Source organism: Pelodiscus sinensis, chromosome 5 (assembly GCF_049634645.1).
Source record: "Pelodiscus sinensis isolate JC-2024 chromosome 5, ASM4963464v1, whole genome shotgun sequence".
NCBI lineage: Eukaryota > Metazoa > Chordata > Testudines > Trionychidae > Pelodiscus > Pelodiscus sinensis.
In genome coordinates, this window is record NC_134715.1 from 30,966,579 (window position 1) to 30,987,519 (window position 20,941).

The window sequence follows — 20,941 nt, forward strand, 5'->3', positions numbered from 1 at the left end:
TCGAGGATTAGTCTGGATGCCTGACTGGTGTTTAATTTTGAGAGTGATCGAAACCTATGAACATTTTTATAACTTTAAATTGCATTTAAAGTGATTGGCATGTCAAAGAGAGAAGATATTTGAGGGTCATTGTTAAGGTGGCCTAGCTAACGCAAGCCTCCCATTTCATGTTATCCTTTTATTTCCATTTTCCTCTTGTCTTGGTCCCATCTCTTCCATAATATATTATATGGACAGAGTGGGCAAAAAGTCAGGTTCAGAACAAAACAGACCAATTCTACCTTTGTCATTGACTTTTGTCATAGCCAGGAGGAACATGAGAGAGCTGACTGAGAACTGACATCAGATTTATTGGGCTTTTCATAAGGGATGAATTAGGCAAAAGTCCATTTTTGGTGAGTATCCTGAGCATGAAGTGTAAAAAGAGCCATAAGCTCCTCAAAGGGGGGGGGGGGGGAGAGAGAGAGAGAGAGAGACAGACACACACACACACACACACACACACACACACACTCTTCTCTATCAAAGCATCTAGGGTCAGAGATTTCTTGTGTTACAACTAAAGCTTGGTATAATAGAGGTGAAAAAAATGCCCCAAATATAATTGGTTTTAAAAAGCAACTCTGAGGAAAACTGCAACAAAACAGATACTGAGCTTGAGTAAAAGTAATCTCAGGTACAATTTCTTCCCCTGAGGCAGTATTTTACTGCCGTTGCCCTTAAAGCCAGTCATAGTCCCTAGTTTTTGGCTTGGATCACTCTGTGTGCCTACTTGCAGCTAAATACTTAATGGAAATTAATTTTCACTGTTTAAGTAGCATTATAATGATATAATTGACTTTAATTATTTCAAATTTTACACTGTGTGTGTAAGAAGAATGTGTAGCAATGGCTCTAGTTAAGGTTTCCTAAGCCCTTGCACCCTCCGGGTTATTTTTCATTTCTTATTACCTTGTCAAACTTTCCCCTTTCAAAAGGAAAATTTTGGGGGCAGGGGAAGGGAAGAGTCTGTCTCCTCAGGGTGAATTTTACTTAAAAGTTTGAGCCAGAAAGCAATGAGGCCATTTTTGAGTACAGAGAGCGGCAGATCAATCTAGAGGCTAGAGTACCAGACTAGAACTCAAGAGACTGGATTTTAGTGTCAGCACTGTCACTGGTCTGCTGAATGATCGTGAGCTGATCATGACCCTGCTCTGTGCCTCAACTTACTCATATGTAAAATGGCAGTCATAACACTGACCTTCTTTGTAAAGCAGTCAGAAATTTGTTGATGGAAAGCACTAAATAAAAGGGGTTTTTTAATTTTAGATTGGCAACTTTTTTAATAATAGCTCTAGTGCTTAGAGGTCTGGAACAGAGCAGAAATGTAAATTTCAGGTGTTTTATTGGTGGTCTGGTGAAACTCCATTTGGCATTGGCCAAGCAATATGGACTTTAAAATGTGTCGTGTATATGTAATAAACTATAAATAGCTATTAAAAATCCTGTATTTATTGTTATTGCACACTACTGTGTTATGACAGTAAAAAGTTGAGTGCAATTTTACCTCTTGGAGGGCCCATGTAAAATGAGAGTAGGCTACAAATACCATTGAATTGAAGGGAAAACTTCTGTTTACTTCAGTAGACTTTGCATTAATCCCTGAATGTGCATTCCATGCAAGGCAGAGAATTTCAATGCTGTCCAGCTAATAGTATTTTGGATTTTTAAAAATATTTCTGACAAAGTTATATAATTCTATATTACAGAAATGTTCTGCCTTTTTTTTTCTTTTTAAAAAACCTAGGAAATGAAAGAAAATAAACCATGTTAAAAGAGAATTTAGGCTACAAATGAAAGGCTGAAAAGCTAGAGATTGTGAAAATTAAGGCAAAAACTTTAATTACATTCCTTTGTGCATTATGCTATAGTCTTTGATAATACACTTGAGCTCTGGATAGAGATTCTGCCCTATCCAGGTTCAATGGTACAGTGAATGAGGTAGAGATATACAGGTTGAACCTCCCAAACCCAAGACTCTCTAGTCCAGCAACATCTGTGGTCTGGCAAGACCATGGATGTTGCTAGACCAAAGAGCCTCAAAGGCAGAGACAGGAACAGGTGGCATCTGGGGAGCCCTCTCTGCCCTGGCCGGGGAACCCCTGACATTAGTGGAGCAAGTTCGCTGGGGTGGAGAGCTCCATCCCCAGCTGAGGCTCCCCTGGTATTAGTGGGGCCAGGAAGCATCTGAGAACACTTGCCCCAGCCAGGGAAGTCCCAGCCAGAGAATCCCCAGTTTCAGTGAATTTGTCAGCGGCTGGGTGGCCCTAGCCAGGAACCCCCCAGTGGCAGCGGGGCCAAGGTGACAGGGCAGCCTCTGCCAGGGATCCTCACATTTGAAGCAGGGCTGGCAGAGACAGGAGGCTGGAACACCCAGCAGTAGCGGGGCAGCCCTAGTAGCAGGGCCATGGCATCCGGGTGGCCCTAGCCGGGAACCCAGGGAACAATCTGTGGCACCAGGGCCAACAGCAGCCAAGGTTCCTGCAGCCAAGAACCATGGGAGACCCTGGGGCAGCAGGATGGAGAGCCCATGCTGTAGCCTGGGAGTGGTCCAACCAACTCCCTGGTTCGGGACAGCTCAGGTCCTGAGGGTGCGGGACCAAGGAGGTCCAACCTGTACATAGCAAAAGAGAGAAGGATCGTCAGGAACTAAGTTTGATCTGGGGTCAAATTCTATTTGCAGTTACCAGGGTGCAAATCTAGGGATTTGCCAGTGATGATTGTACCCCTACCTCATCCCATCCTCTAAGTCTTCCCACAATACAACTCTAGAGGACCACCAGACGATAAGACTCAACCAGCTCTAACCTTTATCCTCTCCTCCTGAAAAGAGTCCTTTGCTCAATTAATTAAGATCAAAACTTCCCATTAATGAGTAGGATTGCTCATTATAACAATCTAAAATATGCACAAAGATTTTACATGAAAATGCATGAAGGACAATTTGTCTAGATAGAATTATCCATACAATAAATCTCAAAGCAGCATGAAAAGCAGAAGATCAAGATGAGTTGTCCTTTCTTCCCCACCCCTCAACCCTTATGCTGCTTATACTTTTTCTTTCTTTCTTTCTTTCTTTCTTTCTTTCTTTCTTTCTTTCTTTCTTTCTTTCTTTCTTTCTTTCTTTCTTTCTTTCTTTCTTTCTTTCTTTCTTTCTTTCTTTCTTTCTGTGTGGGGGGGGGAGAGAGAGAGAAGAAGCATTTGGAGGGACAGACACTTGCTTGAAGCCAAAGTTACTCAACTAGATTAAGTGGTAATCTTTTAAGTATATTGCCAAACATACCACAATAAGAGCTAAAATAGCTCTTGACTGCAAAAAGCTAATGAGATGTAGTAACAGCACAGCTCAAAATGTTTCTCTGAGGGCCTAAATCTCCAAAATGTTACTTTCATCTTATTAAAAAGTGCATGAAATGTAGAAAGGTTTCAAGCTTTTCTCTTATTAAATGTTTTTTCTTTTCTTTCAACTTGTAGCTTTTAATACTAGCATTTTTATTAAAATGGAAAATATGTTGCCTCCACAAAGCAAACTCTGTTTAGGAACCTCTGTCCTTATTTACCTCAATTAAACTGGGACAATTTGTACTGAATCTTTCATGGCTTTATAGTATAGAATGTGGTTGTATTTTATGTAGAATACTTTTCTTAGTTGCAAGTACTCATCCTTATCAATAGGTTTTTCAGTGCTTGAAACCCAGCACCATTAGATGGACAGTAAGTTGTGCTTTAATGTAGAATCACCACCTCAGTATATTAAAACAATAAATCCTTGTCTTTTTGTGGAATATGGAAATACCAACAGCTTTCATAACTGGCTGAACTGTCATCTTACTAAGGAATGAAGTGGAGGTGTAGATATTTGTCAACAGAAGACAGAAAAAATGTGGACATTATCACACAACTGTTATTTAGATGCCAACTAGATGCAGTTGAGGCCCTTTTCTAATTACTTGTCTTATACCTTCAAACAAGCCACCTCATTCAGGGTATGGTTACACTGTGTTGGGTTTTTTCGAAGAAGGTATGCAAATTCTGCCTGCATTTGCATATCTTCTTCTGATTCTTTTTCCAGAAGAGGATTTTCCGATATTTTGCCAAAACCCCTCATTTTACGAGGAATAAGGGGGCTTCTGAAAGAGGTTTTTCTGACCTTTGGCCCTGTGTAGATGGGCGCAATTTGCATACCTTCTTTGAAAAAAACCTCACAGTATAGCCATATCCTCAGAAGTAAAAAATAAGGGTCATAGTCAGAGGTGACTCTGCTGATGTAATTTACTCTTTCATCTGTAAATTCCACTCTCTGACTCTCTGTTCATTTCCAAAGTCAGTCAGTCGGGCTCTGCTCTGTTCTTTTCTATTAATTCTTACAACCTCTTACTGATGTATAATTTACACTCTGTCGAAGAGAGTCAATATTAGTGTAACTTATATGCTATGGAGGTTACCAGAAGGCCTAATCCACATCAGTTGGCAGTTTCTTAAGGACAAATTTTAGGGATGATTCTAAAGCTCAAGTGCTTGTTGTTATACTAGGACTGTGGCCACCTCTTCCATCCACTTCTTTTTTTCCCTACATTTTTTTTATCTTGGCTTCCTTTTCTTTCTCCCACACTTGATGACTGCAAAGTCCTAAACCAAACTGAAGAAGTCCACAATGAAAAAAATGGGTAAAAACTTTTCTTCTACCATCAAGATAAGTATCTTAAAACTCTTGACCAACGTAGAGTAGGAGAAAACTGAGAGATGTACAGTGTATTCTGAGATACTCTCCCCATCACACCCTAAAAGTTACCAAAGAGAAACAGATTCCATAGCATCCAGGATCATTCCCACTACTGAAAGGGAGTGGGAAGTGTATCTTGAAAATTACAAGTTTGTACATTATTGCAAGGTATAAGCTATAACATGGATAACTATGACATACTGAAGTTCTGCCAGCAATCTATAGTACATAAAGTTTGATTATATTTAGTAACTTTATAACTGAGAGCCATGTCACTGAATTCCATAGGGGTATCAATAATATTATGTGAGAAACACAGTGCAGTGTCTCTTGTAAATCACTTGTCTGATTTCAGTTGATTCTATATAAAGTGTATATATCTTCAGCTACTTGTAAACATCAGCTTTACAGCATTCAGCTTGTTAAGCAAGGCACAGCAGAACTGGTTTTGGACAAGAACAAGTTATTGAACAAAGCAAGATTTAGTGCCTATTACAAATTAACTGCTGGTGTTTTCTACTTATCACACCAATTACATTGATAAGGTGCAATTGACTGACAGTTAAAAACATGTACCTGATTAATATTTTCGGTAGCTTATTTGGTCCTTGAACAATTTCACATGGATTAATAGCTGTTTGAACATCTGGTTTTATAGTCTCGGGATACCTAGAATTATTGGCTATTGAATTTGAGCACAGAACTAGGCATGGTCTGCTGTGGGGGATTGTAATTTACTAGGTAGAAAGTTAGAACACAGCTTTGTATGCTAGGAAATATCAGTTCTATTCCTAACTCTGCCACTGATTTGCTGTGTGAGCAAGTTGGTTCACCTCTGCATTGCAGTTTCAATGTCTGTACAATGAGAAAAATACTTCCCTTCCTCAAAGTACTGCAAGGCTAAATGTAAAGTTTGTGAAGAGCCACTGATGGAAAGCACAATGAAAAAGATGATGTGGGTACAAAGTAGAACTGGGACCAACCAGAGATTTCATAGAGAAGTATTCAGTTCCATCAGTAGTATTACAGGTCAAATCTTGAGCCCTCCGAAGCCTATGACAAAACTCCTATTTTCACATTGTCCTACATTATTGAAGTATATTATTAATTTACTTCTGCTCTTCTCTCCTTACTACATAATAAATTTTATTAAGCACAGTTTAAGTGAGTGAGCTTATTAGTCGGATTTATATGCTAGTGAGACAAACTTGTTTTAGCAATGACCAAACTGTATCTTTCAAGCTTGTGTATTTTAATCAATTATATCTGACCAAGGAGGGAGTTATTTGATATTACTTGTCTTTGTTTTAAAACAACTGTCACATTATGATAGCTTGAAAGTGTTGTCAAGTTAAAATAACTCAAAAATAGCATTATTTTAACCAGGCCAAACTAGTGCTGCTTCGTATCTAATGAGACAATTAAATAAGCATAGGACAAATTTGGTTTCAGTGTCATAGAGTTCTGGCTCTTTGAGTATTGAAAGTAATTGCAAATGTGTTTAGATGTCACAGAAGAAAAATCCATTTTCTAATGTATATGGTAAAATAAAGGAGTATCAATGTACATGTGTGTGCACACGTACACATCAGAGCAGTAGAAATTCAGAATATACACATTTATAAAAACTTTCTTTATTAAACTATGAAGCAGAAGGAAAATCCTGGGATGTATGTAGGTAGAGAGGGGTGTCATATTGACATAATATTGTGTTTTTATATATATAAGTGAGTGGATCTCAAGAGATTTTCTTTCATTAGAGGAAATCCGAGTAATCAAAGTAAAGTTCATCCTCTTATCAGTACATAAGGGGGAATGTTGTCATAATGTAGGACTTTATAATGTTTTGAGGTGCTTCAATTTTAATCAATTTTAATATGTAAAAATAATTTTACACAAGACATTTAATTTCTTTCTTTTCATGTTTAAGAAAATCCAGTGAAAATGTAGCTAATTGGTTAATAAGATATTAAAAACATCCTGACTGATTAATAATGTAAATGTGTTAATTAAATCACATAGTGTTTTAAAATAATGCACTGCAAAGAGTTACAGGAGACTCATTAAAGAGTCAGTTGTGGCTCATGAGGCTTAGTCTGAGTATCACCACTATATACTGCAATATCCAGTGGGGTGAGAAAAACTGCTTCATCTAGATGTTGCCCAATCTAATAGAGTTTAGACTCTATGCTTATATTTTGGTTTTTTTGGTCTGACTTATTACCTATCACTTAAAATCTGTCTTTTGTAGTCCAAAAAATTTAACTGTTTATCTTTACCAGTGAGTTTGCCTAAGTGTTTGCTATCTTCTCTTACAAAGTCATATATATCCACTTTCAAATGCTGAAGTGGTGAATCCATTAATACGTTTGCCCTGCTCATCTTAAGCAAAGCAGGATGGAATATTCCAGAGGTAACATGCTGCAAACTGGCAGGCTTTGGTTGCGGCTTGGGTGATTCATGATTAGCTCTGGGGACATTCGTGTAATCTAACTGGGAGCAGGTCTCCACGTGCTGTTGTGCTGAGTGATAACGGGCTGGAAGGGTTTGCTGCTTGTCATTGAGTAAAGCATTGTGAAAGATTGCATGAGTTTAGGGGACACAGGGGTCCCACAGTCCCAGGCTGCATCCTTGGGATCTCATCAGATCTATTCTTCCAGTAAATTCTCACTACTATGGCTCTTCTGGGTAATACTAATTTGGTTCCTGAACCACTGAAGTCTGAGTATCAATGATCTATAGCATCAAAATTCATGAAAAATAATGAAGTAAATTTAAGAAAATTGTAGTCTGTTCATGGACACTTTTGTAAGCAAAAAGAAGATAAATCTCTCAAGTAAATTATATGGCCTACCCACTAATAAGAAATTTATTAAAAAAAAAAAAAAAAAAAGTTGATCAATTTGTGCCTGTCAAGAAAGAGGTAAAAATTCTGCTTTGTGCTATCACAAATATTGTGCTATCACAATGCCAAATGAATTTCTAGCAAATCTGATTCCTTTCATTTCCATGCATGTCCTGAAACTAGCAGTTTTGGGTGTTTAACTGCGTATTGTTGCTGCAACCGTACTGTCAATCCCAAAAGTAGAAAAATCATAAAACAGACCTTAGAAAAGCAAGAATTAGTTTAAAATATGAATTTTTAAAAAATAATAAATTTGTCACTCTTATGAAGTGTTTGAGCCCTTAGAGTTTACTTTTCTCCATCACTATGAGGATAAAAGCTTAGTCTTGTTTACATCAGAGCTAAGATTTTCACATAATCATATATCTCTGGTAATTTGGGCTTTAAGAAAATGACTAGACATTGCAAAATCCAGGATAAAATTATAAGGATTGGCAACAAGCACATTATTGTGCACCTCTCCAGCTGATTGTTCTCCTTACAGGTGGATGGTGAGACTTATCTTAAAGTGTCCTGGAGAGGCTGCAGCAGAAGCTGGCAGCTCTTGCAATGCAATCTTTACTGGTTTTGAGAATACAATTTGGAGTCTGCTCCCATGGCTAGTAAAGGAATCATGCTCACACAATGCCTAGTAATTGTTTCTGTTGGAATCATCTAAAAAGACATGGTCAGATTTTTAAAATATTCTTTAACACCTGATTGAATAGTGCAATAGTCCTCTGGAGGTCAGAGTTTGTTTATGATCCTCACTAGTAGATCTCCTTGTAGTTTTCACCTGAAGGTGAACAGAGATGCAAGAAAAAAAATGCACTGTAGTAGAAGAAAGTAGAGCCATCTACCTAGCATTCCTGAGTCATTGCCAATGGTAACTGTGCTTACAGGATATCCCAATACAATTAATAACAAAGATTTTAATTCCATACTTTGCAGATATTAAGATATTAGTTCCTTTTTCCACATGGCAAACCTAATGTACTGTAATAACTACATTTATTTCAGGTAGCTGAAACACAATGTAATGATTAGCGCTTTTGCAGCAGCTGAGTCACCCACTCTTAGTGTCAGTTAGCCTAATTAATGGTTAGCAGTTCACATTGCCCTTCAATCACTTGTAAATGTCTCTCCATACAAATGTCAGTTACTCATACACCAATTTTTTTCTCATGTCTCAATATGTGACTTGGCAGCTGGAGACAGGAACTGGAAAATATCCTGTTTGATTTGTCAAAATACGTATCCACCCACTGTCAGAAAATCGAGCTTTCATTTGCCACCCACTTATTCTGTGCTTTTCTGTCCGTCACAGAATCCAAGGCACAATTTGTTGTCCATTGACACGACTGAACACCCTATTATCTCTTCATTTCGTCAGGTAGGTGGTCCGTGGCATACTTCCCCTCAGGGGACATGTACCTGTTAAGACAATATTTCTTTTGGCTCCAGTTCCAAGCCATAGGCAAGGGGATTAGAGATTCAGCTTTTAATTGTGCTTGCCCTTTTCTTTTGCAGATGACAATCATTCCATAGCGCCTTTTGTGATACAAAAAATGAAAGCTGAATTCAAGCATATTTTTGGTGCCTGAACAACCATTCCAGTCAGTAAGGCACCTTGTTTAAACCAGTGGGTTTGCTCATGAGACAGCACAGGATTTGGCAATAATGTAACGTAGGCAAACATTGAGTAATTTCTAAGCAAACCAGTCTTAGCTTCCATGGAGAAAAGCACTAACGCTTGGTTTTTATAGATGACACACAGAATTATTTAGCATTGTTCATTTATTTATCAGCTTCAAATCTTTCAGGTTTTGACAGATTAATAACTTCCTTCAGGAGCTTTAAATAAACATGATGGATTAACAAACAGACTAAGAGCCTACTTAAATTGTACAAACATATAAAGCAGGCTGACGTGTCTAATGAAAACCTGATAAGCAAAATATCATTTTAAAAGATAAGATGGTGTGTGTATTTCCAAGACAGTAATTTATCATTTTATATCCATTAGAGCAACAAATGAATGGGATTCTATCTTAGTTTAAATAAGCGCCCCCTTATGCCCTGTCATGATCTTTTTGTTTTATTAAGAGTTGTTTTAATAAATATTGCTTTAAATATGTTATAAATATGATGTGCTTTTACAAACTCTAGTTTGTTTTGTCTTTTTAAAAATCTTTGTAGATTTAAAAATGCATAAGAAATACTCCTTGAAAAGGGATTTAAATTATAGCCTCAGCACACCCTATATCTACTGCAGCTGTATTAGAACCTCAGCATCTTATGAGGTTCCGTGAATAGGCCAAAATCTCCTGCAACACTTGGTGCAATAATCTAGCATAAGACATACAGTACATTTGACCCAGTAGGCTAGATCCTCCAGTACAGCACAGCCATTTGTAGCTGAACTACAGACATAACATGGTGTTGGAGACAACTTTTTCAGTCTAATATAAGTTTAGTCCTCCCCACCCCCAGTGGCATAAAGCCACTATAGGGGCTCTTGTGTCACTTCCCTTCCCTAGTGGCAGCACTGGAAGAAAAATAGAATGTGATCCGCAGAAATTGGTATGGGATGGAGTTGCCCTCAAGCTATACCTATCCTTAACAGCAGGTTTTTTTTAATTTCCTGGTAGGAGTTAGAGCAGTGGTAGGGCTACTCTGGCATAACACAAAGCAGGTAGCCAGGCACCAGCATCAAAGAAGTACAGACGGTCTGCTTTTCCACCTTCCAGATTTATACTCCATGTATTTAGGCTGTAGCTAACAAAGTGGTTCAATGCACAGGATAAACAGTATCCTCAAGATTACGTCTCCAAATAATGAAGTTTCCTCCAAAAAAGTTCTATTGCTCCAAGGTGAATGGCAAGAATTGGCAAAATGAATGATCAAGATATTCCTCTGGTTAGCAGTCACTTGGCATTTAAGTTAATTTCTCACTAATGGAAAGTAAGGGTTCACAATCAGGCACCAAGGAAATGAAATGACTTTGTAAATGGCCTCTCCCTTTTTTTCATTGTACTGTCAACAATGTTTATATATATGGCGGAGAGTTGGTAAGTTAAGAGCAGGATTCCTGATTTGCCCCAAGCCATGTAATACTTTAATTGCAGAAAACACCACTCCAATTAGAGAGAAAGTTTCATCTCGTGAGGAAGGCTCAGGAGCATAACAGAACAAAAGTACAGACATTTTTCTGAACGCTGTATTTGTTAAGGCATGTGCTTTTTCCTCACATCTAAGTTCCTCTTATATGATTTTTTAACATATTATTGTACTCTCTTGCAGTGAACATTATTGTGCAGTCATATATGTGAACCCTAAATCTGCTGCTAATTGTTTGAATTGGGAATAATGCTCACTACCCTCCTGAAAAGTGCTCAGATACTGCGCTGATGGGCTCAAGATAAGAACCTAAATGAAATAAAATGTACCATATGCAATGTGCTTGATAAGCAGGATTTGATCTAAATCTGATATTTGTGCTTTAGCTAGACCTTTTTCTCATGCAGTCCCAACCTCTTCTGCTTGTTTACCCACACTATCTCATGGGGTTGGTAATGTGCAGTACTAACAAAAAGAAAATTTGAAAATTATTGGTAATGTAAATTGCTTTTACAAAAGATTCTTTAAAAAAAATAATTGCCTTATGGTAGAAATCTTGATCTTCTAATACCTATTTCTCCCTTCCTGATAACATACATAGTATTTGGGGGCATGTTGAGGTCTTTGTTTTGTTGTCCATGTACCTTTTGGAATTGTAATCCACCATTTTCTGAGAAAATGTATTCAGAAATAGGAGTGTGAGGTTGCTTGACACGCTGCACCAAAAGTTAGACATGGCACCATAGAAGATATACACACACACATGTCCATCATATACAAACATTAATAAATGAGCAATGATAATTCAAGTGAGAAATTTCACAGCTGTGTCAGAAATCCAATTACACAGAAGGTTTTTTAACACTGTACTTACATTTCAGTGCCTCTGTGGCTTGTTTTGTCTTCTGCTGTTTCTATTAGATTTGTCATTTCAAGTTTGCTCCAAATGGAATTTCATGAAATCCCAGAAGACCACAAGATTGGTAAACCTGTCTTAACTGCTCTGACAATATCATGAAACAGAGCTTGAATTACCAATACATATGGGAATTCTAATGCAATTATGAGTGTTTACTTACACCATGTGTTTCTCACTGAGCCTCCGTGTATCAGGATAAACCAAAGGGAGCTAATGTTTTATAGATGGTAAGACTCTGTTTGTTTTCAGTAGGGCTAAGTCTCCCAAAGCACTCAGACACACTAATTAAAGTAAACTGCAGAGGCCCATAATAAAATATATGTGTTTGGAGACTGGGAGATGAACTCCACTGGCTTATTAAAAGTCAAAAGAAAAATATACATTATTTATGACTTCAAAGGGACACATTGTGAACTCAAGTTTATTTAAAGGATTAACTAAGCATTGGTTATTGGTGACCATCTGAACAGCTTTCCTTTCACAGTTCATTAGTTATGTCATATATGTGGGAAGTCGTAATTTGGGTTTAGATCAAATATTATTAATCAAATAAATTATGGGGGCCATATCAACATTATTAAATGTAATCTTTATGAAAATAACAGCTAACAAATTTTGGACTCATTTTTCTCTAGTTGCGCAATTACATTTCAATACATAAACAAAAATCAAACAGATGGGTTGCTATTTTTTTTAAAAATTGCTTCTTGTAGATTTTTTTATAGCTCTGTCTCAAAACATTTAGTGGAAGTGAAAAATAAGGGAGGGACAACTAGGAAGCTCAGAGGAACCCCCCAAAAATTGGTTACTTATGTGAATTTTCCTCAAACGGTTAGGCTAGAATCCTGCCTGAGAAATTTTGTGAGAACAGACTGAGAGTAAAGTGTTCCCATAGACAGGTACAGGCAGTCCCCGGGTTACGTACAAGATAGGGACTGTAGGTTTGTTCTTAAGTTGAATCTGTATGTAAGTCGGAACTGGCGTCCAGATTCAGACACTGCTGAAACTGACCGCCAGTTCTGACTTACATAGAGAATCAACTTAAGAACCCCAGGCGTCCCCAAGTCAGCTGCTGCTGAAACTGATCAGCAGCTGATTCCAGGAAGCCCGGGGCAGAGCAACTCTGCCTCCGGCTTCCTGTAGTCAGCGCTGGTCAGTTTCAGCAGAAGCTGACTTGGGACGCCTGGGGCAGAGCAGCTGGGGTGCTACTGGACCAACCCAGCAGCACCCCATCTGCTCTGCCCCAGACGTCCTGATTCAGCCGCTGCTGAAACTGACCAGCAGCGGCTGAATCAGGACCTGGGGCAGAGCAGCTGGGGTGCTGCCGGGTTGGTCCAGTAGTGCCCACGGGCACTGCAGGACCAATCGGCAGCGCCCCAGCTGCTCTGCCCCAGAGTCCAAAACAAAAGCCTGGTCTGCAGGGGGGGGGCACACTAGCTGCGCCCCCCCCCCCCAGCAGACCAGGGACAGGGGAGCAGAGCCGCAGCGGCAGCGGGGTGCCGCGCCTCTGAGGCTTTGCTCTGGCAAAGCCTCAGAGGCGAGGGACCCCGCCACGGCTGCGGCTTCAGTCTGGGTGCCTGTGGTCTGCTGGGGACGGCCCCCAGCAGACCACAGGCACCCGGACGGAAGCCGCAGCCGCGGGGGGTCCCGCGCCTCTGAGGCTTTGCCAGAGCAAAGCCTCAGAGGCGCGGGGAACCGCCGCTGCTGCCGCTCCAGTCTGGGTGCCTGTGGTCTGCTGGGGACGGTCCCCAGCAGACCACAGGCACCGGCACCCAAGTGGCAGCAGCAGTGGTTCCCGCGCTTCCGAGGCTTTGCTCTGGCAAAGCCTCAGAAGCGCGGGAACCCGCCCGGTGCCCCTGGTCTGCTGGAGACGGTCTCCAGCAGACCAGGGGCACCTTGAGCAGCTTACGAACGGGGCTTTCTCGCCCCGACTTCCGGGGCGAGAAAGCTCCGTTCGTAAGTGCGGATCCGACGTAAGTCGGATCCGCGTAAGTCGGGGACTGCCTGTATTTAATTGGGAGATAAGATTCTAGTCCCAGCTCTCCCATTAGCTCACTCTGTGACCCTGAGTAAGTTACATCTTTGTGCCTCAATTTCCTCATATTTATAATAGGAATCATTGGACTTACAATCATTTTACTTACAAAATCTATATTATTTATTTGTTACTCAGCAGGATTTTAGTTTTGTTTACTGTTTGGCTTTGCTATTTCAGTGTTTATTTCTACATGACGTCAAAGGTGGCCAACTCAGCATCATTGTCCTTTCACATTTAATCTAGGAACATAATTCAGTCCTAAAATAGGGGACAGTTTAAATATCATTCTGATTTTCCCTGACATGAATCAGAGAGATTGATTCATTCTACAAGTAACAGTTCTTGTAAATTAACAATGAAAAAGTCAGATGTGGCATTTGTTGTTTTATTCAGCCAGTTCTTATGCTCTGGCTATGTAAAGGCAGTAGCGATCACTGAATTCAGAAATAAACATTGAAATAGCAAAGCTTTGCAAATAAGAAGTGAAACTAATATCATACTGAGTAACAAAATTCAGAAATGAAAGAAAAGAAAAACTATTCTTAGGGCCAGATTGTCCCATTAATTACATAAAGCATTTCAGCAATAAAGGCCATAAAGCCCCCTACACCAGTGATCCTCAGCCTTTTCCATCCTGAGATCCCCCTTTTTGTATACTACAGCCCTCCCCACTTCTTTTCAATCCTCGTTCCCATCTATCTGAAATATAGCTTGGGACCCCCATCCTATTTAGCAAATGAAAAATGCAGGGCCATCATGACTTCCTGAAAACAGCTTGCATACTCGCAGCCTTAGATTCATATACAGTAGTCCGGTGTAGGACTATATCTGCTGCCTCAGTTTCCCCTTGAGGATGTTCTCTCTTGACTTTGTAGAGTGTTTAGAGGAAAGAAACATCAGCCAGAAATGATTAGGGCTTGCAATCCTGACACAATCTGAAGACCTGGTCTGGAGCCTCTAAACAAGTGTTTCTCAACCTTTTTTTAATAAAGTACCCCTTTTAAAAAAAAAAAAACTTGTAAGTACCCCCAGTACCTACAATTTTCAGACACACACAAAAATTTTCTACCATTGCAACACATTTGTTTAAACAACTTAATCGTACCCAGGCGGGCAATTAAATTTTTGGGTGTAAAAAGTACAAAAATAATAAAGCGCTGTAAAACTTAAAACAAAAATTCAGTTTTCTCCAAATTTCAGTTGTTGACATACCCCCCCCCCCCCCCCCGACTTCTCTCTGGTACCACTGGTTGAGAAACACTGCTCTAAACCATAACCGATGGCAACTCTTGACCTCAAGCCCACACCAATGTTGCCATTGTTTGCTACACTCCTTCTCATGGTAGAGGCTTCTTTCTTACCAGCCTTTCCCTCATCCCCCCTTGGGCGGAGTCCTTCCTCTCCTCTTGGTGGAGACCCCCTATCAGGTCTGACCTCTTCTCCCCTTTTCGTATTGCCCCATCAGCTTCATGGAGAATCAAAAGTTTACCAATCCCTTTGGCTGCACCTCCTATGATTTCCCTTCAACCATCTTACTTCTCCAGTGTAAAGAGGCATCTGCTGTTTCAGGATGGTTTATCCAGGCTGAAATGAGACCGTCCTCAGTCTTTTTCAGGGGATCCACTCCTGGAATCCTTCCACAGGTCCCTGTCACTGTCCAGCCAGTGAAATCATGGGGTGAGTGTTCACAGCGATTATTCTGCTGTCCCTTTATTTGGAAAATGTACATTGGTCTGACTTGTAAAGAGATGGAGTGGAGTTCTAGCCTCTGGATCAGACAGTCTGATTTTGCTTTTTATTTCAACAGTTTTCTTTTTCATCTGTCCTTCTATAGATGATATTGTCATGTTCAGGGCCGATAACTAGCACAACTTCAAACAGTGAGATTTTTTTTAAAACATTGAGAAGTTAGAACCTGGCAGTCGTTGTAACATTTGTGTTCTTGGTCCCATATTGTATGCCATTTTCATTTCCTGAAAGTTTCATTCTAGAGTTAGATGCCCCATTGTAATTTTGCAAAGGAAGAACCTGTCCTCAGTGAAATTTGAAATGAGAGAATTTTACTTTATCTATTTTCTTCCTTGACTTCACAAAGAACACAGGCTCACATTGCATTCTTTGTGGCAGTTGTTCTTTTTCAGCACTGTTGTATGATATCTCAGTAGCTTGGAGCTGCAGAAGATTTCACATCTTCGGACACATCTTCGGACTCGGACCATCGTATGCTTCTTTATAGCTGACTTAACAAAAAGTAAAACACCAATTTGTTTCTCATTCCTGATATTTTTTACTATCAATCCCCTTTTGGAAAGGGAAGCAAAAGCCCTTTTGCTGAAATATATGTTAATTTACTTTTGAAGACAGTACAGGGGTTCGTAGCTCACAGGATGCACAAAGTGTCTAAAACCACAGGTTGCCATACTGTCATCATCCAAAAGGATTTCTCTGTGACCTTTACAAATTCTTACTAACCTAAATTAAAACCAGTTCTGGCCAACAAGAAATCCTTAATGATGTGATCCTTGATTGAAATAGCCATGACAATTATTTAGTGTAACTATTTTCACAACAATAGCTCTCCCTAAATAGGAAGTAAATGTGTTATGATAACAGGCAAACACAGGTGAATCCTCTAAGTCAACTGTGACAGTGCGTTGCCTGCACTGGCCCTTTAAGGGGCTGAGAGTGGAGTCAGAGGCGGGCCCAGGTAGAGGCTATAAAGAGTGACTCCTGGAAGGAGGAAGAGACCTGCCTGCTGCTCTGGAGGGAGGGCAGTAGAGACCTGACTGCCAGGGTAGCAAGAAGTTCCCTGGAAGAGGGCAGGGCTGGGGAGGCTTTTGCCTAGCAAAACCAGGCTACCAGGCCTAAGGCCCTAAGGGCTACAAGAGGCAACCATGGTGGGCGGGGCTGCGAGAGGCAGTCACGAAAGGCCGGGCTGTGAGAAGCAGACGCAGGGGGCTGGGGAGGCTTGGGCCAGGGAAGCCCCAGTCAATAAGGCCTGAAGACAGGATTGCAAGAGGCAACCTGGTAGCCAGAGGCAGCAGGTCCACACCCTTTGTCAGGGAGCAGTGGCCAGAAGGTACTGCAGTCTGCCCAGAGACAGGGGCTAGAGAGAGGGACTGGCAGAGGGCCACTGAGGCTTGGAGAGTGCAAGGGATCTCGGTGTTCCTAGAGGGAACTGAGTGTTCCCTGGCAGAAGAACGGGGGTCCCAGGGAGTAGGGAGCACCCTGGAGAGTGTAGTGGAGGAAGAACAACAACTGCCTCTCCCCCCAGAAGGGGGTGCTTTCAAAGACCGGAGTGGGCATTGCCAGAGGGCAGTGCCCTGAAGACAACGTCATACCGATGGAGGACATGGGGGAGACGCCAGTGGAAGGGGGCACGTTGGAACAGCCAGCTAATTCCCCAAAGTCATCTTGCTGAATGTGCCATGCTGGTGAGTCGACCCCATTACATCAACAAAGCTGGAGAAGCTGTATTAGCCTGCAAAAAAGTTTTCTCAGACTCCTGGAACACTTTCCTCTTTATTATGTGTAATTCCAGTGGCTAGAAAGGAAAAGGGGTCCCTACAAACATAGCTTCACTGCCAAGAGCCTAAAAAGGCAGTGCATCACCTACTAGCAATTTCAAAGGCACAGTGTCTAGGTGCATGAGTCTGGTTTCCAACAGATCCCTACAACGCAAACTTGCTGAGGACAAAATTTTCAGTTCCTTTCCTTGGGGCAGATGATGCAAATACTACTCCCTTGTGCAACATTTAGAAGAAAACTCCAGGAAGGGAAACTCTGAGGTTGCTTTCTCACATGGCCCCTCCCTTGGGCATGTCCACAAGAAGGAGTGGTTTGGCTTTACTATCAGAGCACTTGCAGCGATGGAAAGGGAAAAGATGTATTTGATACACCATTTTGCCACAGTACTTGATCCTTAAAGTGCCATCTATGCTGACATCATACCTTTAACTGAGAGGTACTGAGAGTGCATAGCGTGAATAAACAGAATATCCCAATCGAGACCTCCAGCAGCACTTAGATTTCTTACTATAAGGCCGCTTGCTGGCAACAAGAGCAGCAGCCAGAACTGAGGTACTTGCGTGGATAAAGTATTTTATTCAATTATGAGTGAAAATTTTCTACTATTCTATATAAAGCTTGCTTTGTTTTCTGCAAATGCGCATACAGCCTTATCATAAAACTAGTTACAAACATACACTCCAGTGACTTGCTTCCTTGATATGTCATTCATATTTCCTGTGCTATGAATCATGCAGCATGGCACAGACACACTGTTTGGGTTTAATTTTCTACTGCCTTAGACTGTGTCATCATTTGGGCTAATGCAAAGTAATACAACACACTAACAAAACCCATTGATTGCAACTTACACCTGCTTTATATGCAAGTAAATAATGACAAAAAGTGCAGGGCAACAGTGGTGTATTTCTGAGCTAATCAATTTGCACCCAAGGAAATTCTCACATGACATTCTGCTTTGTGAACACAGTTGTGGAAATATTCTCTCAGATTATATTCTCTCAACCCCTAAACTGAGGGGGGGTTAAGATTTATTTTGGTTTATAAATTGTATTTCAGTAATTACAGTATAAAATAACTGAATCCAGATTGAAATCCTTTATTGCTTATATAGTGTATTAATAAGAGAGATGTATTGTAAAGTTATGAACTATTCATCTTGAAATGGTCATTGATCTTAAAAACAACTGTACACTTCAGACAACAGCCTTCAGTTAGATTAATGATTGCTGCTGCCCCTTTCTATCATTGCTGCCCCCATTCTATCATTACTGAGCCTAATTTGTCTCAGTAAGGATTGCCTTTGATGTCTGGCTTAATTCACTATGTGTTAGTCTTTTAGGGGTAGATATGCTTGATTGTACATGGAACAGGTTTCCAGCTAACAGAAAGACTGCATAATGTATAATTACTTTATCATGAAACTGGTAACTGCACTGTTTTGGTGCTGTGTTTTTCTTAATAGTAGGAAGAGACAAAAGATAAAAGTCAACAGCTAATATTTCTGATAAGGACATCTGGTGGATTGGATTACTTTTATTGTCATTTAATTATCCATTAACAGTTCTCTGTGTAGCATCTTGCATCCCACAGAACAAGCATAGAAAATTAGGGTTATGCACTAATTTTTATTTTGTGAATAATCACACATTTGCTTGCATTTCTTTAATTTTTTTCCTTTGCTAGATAACAGGTACATAACTAAACAGAAAGCAGCAAAATAGACTGCTGATGTGGTATTTATTGGTAGCTAATTCATTCATTTATGGTTGTGGACAACATCTTAATTAACTGCCTTTTCACAGCACAGGTACAATCAAACTACTCAGAATCTCTGAGCTGCCAAATAAATACAATGTTTATTTATATTTAAGCAACTATAAAATACTTAAATGTGGGAAAGGTATATCTGTGTCAAGCATCTAGAATTATATAAAGTTTCCTACACAGAGTATAAGCTCAATGCCCAGAAATCTGAGGGCTGAAATTTTCAGCTTCCTCTATTGAGAAGGGAAAAAGGCAACTCTAGCTAGCTTCCTTTGCATATTGTTTACCCCTAATTTCACCATTTAATCTTTATTGTTTTGATTACAATGTAAGTTTTAACATGCATATTGAGTAACAATAGTTAGTTATTAGTACTTAATGAAAGGTCAGAGAAACTGTGTTGTTAAATATGATCTGGATAAAGGGTCACTACCAGTGTTCCCTCAAAACTGCACAGCGGGACAATTTCACAAGTGATTAATCAGCCCCACCCCGTCAACGTCTCAGGACTCTATGCATGAAGCTGACTGACTAGATGGGGCTGATTAATCACCTGTGAAGTTGTGGTGCCGCTCAGCTTGGAGGGAATACTGGTCACTACCAGGGACATTTTATGACCTAAGATTTGGTTCCTGCAAAGAAAAGAGGGGTGGGTGGGGGAGGGGGGGGGGAAGAGAGAGAGAGAGAGAGAGAGAGATATCTTTCCTAAAAACAGGATCTCTGTCCAAAAAGTCTTGTTTGTCCTGGATTATTCCATCTAGAACTTCTGACACTGCATGAAGGAATCTGTGGGATGAGACTGGACCGGTGGTGGTGAAGAAAATGTGACTCCACAGAAAAGTATGACTGAGCCAATAGAACAGCACAACTGAGATGCCTCCTGAAAGAGGCCTGACTGCACCAACTAGGTAGATCTGACTTCACAACACCCTGGCTCACTTGGGCATGGTCTACACATAGATTTTAGATCAAGTTTAACCACTTAAAGTCAAACTGAAATGTAGGAGCATAAGCTTTCGTGGGCAAAGACCCACTTCGTCAGATGCATGTAGTGGACATTTCCAGAGGCAGGTATAAATATGCAGGCCAGGATCAGGCTGGAGATGACGAGGTGGATCCAGTCAAGGAGGATGAGGCCCACTTCTAGTAGCTGATCTGGAGGTGTGAATTCCAAGAGAGGAGAAGCTGCTTTTGTAGTTAGCGAGCTATTCAGAGTCTTTGTTTAATCCAGAGTTGATTGTGTCAAACTTGAAGATGAACTGTAGCTCAGCAGTTTCTCTTTGAAGTCTGGTCCTGAAGTTTTTTTGCTGCAGGATGGCTACCTTTAGATCTGCAATTGTGTGTCCAGGAATATTGAAGTGTTCCCCTACAGGTTTTTGTATGTTGCCATTCCTAATATCTGATTTGTGTGCATTGATTCTTTTACGTAGGGACTGTCCAGTTTGGCCGATGTATATAGCAGTGGGGCATTGTTGGCACATGATGGCATATATTACATTGGTAGATGTGCAGGAGAATGAACCAGTGACAGTATGGCTGATCTGGTTAGGTCCTGTGATGGTGTTGCTGGTGTATATATGTGGGCAGAGTTGGCACCGAGGTTTGTTGCAAGGATTGGTTCCTGAGTTAGAGTTATTATGGTGCGGTGTTTAGTTGCTGGTGAGAATATGCTTCAGGTTGGTGGGTTGTCTGTGGGCAAGGACTGGTCTACCTCCCACGGTCTGTGAAAGTGAGGGATCATTGTCCAGGATGGGTTGTAGATCACTAATGATGAGTTGAAGAGATTTTAGCTGAGGACTGTAGGTGATGGTCAGTGGTGTTCTGTTGGTTTCTTTCTAGGGCTTGTCCCGTAGCAGGAGGCTTCTGGGTACACGTCTGGCTCGGTCAATCTGTCTCCTCACTTCCTCATGTGGGTATTGTAGT

The 20,941-nt window shown here is 40.5% G+C and overlaps 1 long non-coding RNA gene across 11 annotated transcripts in view; it reads left to right on the forward strand.

Moving 5' to 3' along the window:
• Positions 1 to 20,941, forward strand: part of LOC142829565 (uncharacterized) — a 182,874-nt gene that overhangs the window by 153,788 nt on the left and 8,145 nt on the right. For 8 of the 11 annotated variants that reach the window (XR_012904078.1, XR_012904073.1, XR_012904074.1 and 5 more), the window contains 2 exons: positions 8,974 to 9,039; positions 19,780 to 19,926. This is a non-coding gene — a long non-coding RNA (uncharacterized LOC142829565). Of the gene's footprint in view, positions 1 to 8,973; positions 9,040 to 15,188; positions 15,401 to 15,850; positions 15,975 to 16,997; positions 17,158 to 19,779; positions 19,927 to 20,941 lie in introns of all 11 variants that reach the window. The other 3 variants (XR_012904076.1, XR_012904075.1, XR_012904079.1) reach the window with 3 other exon arrangements.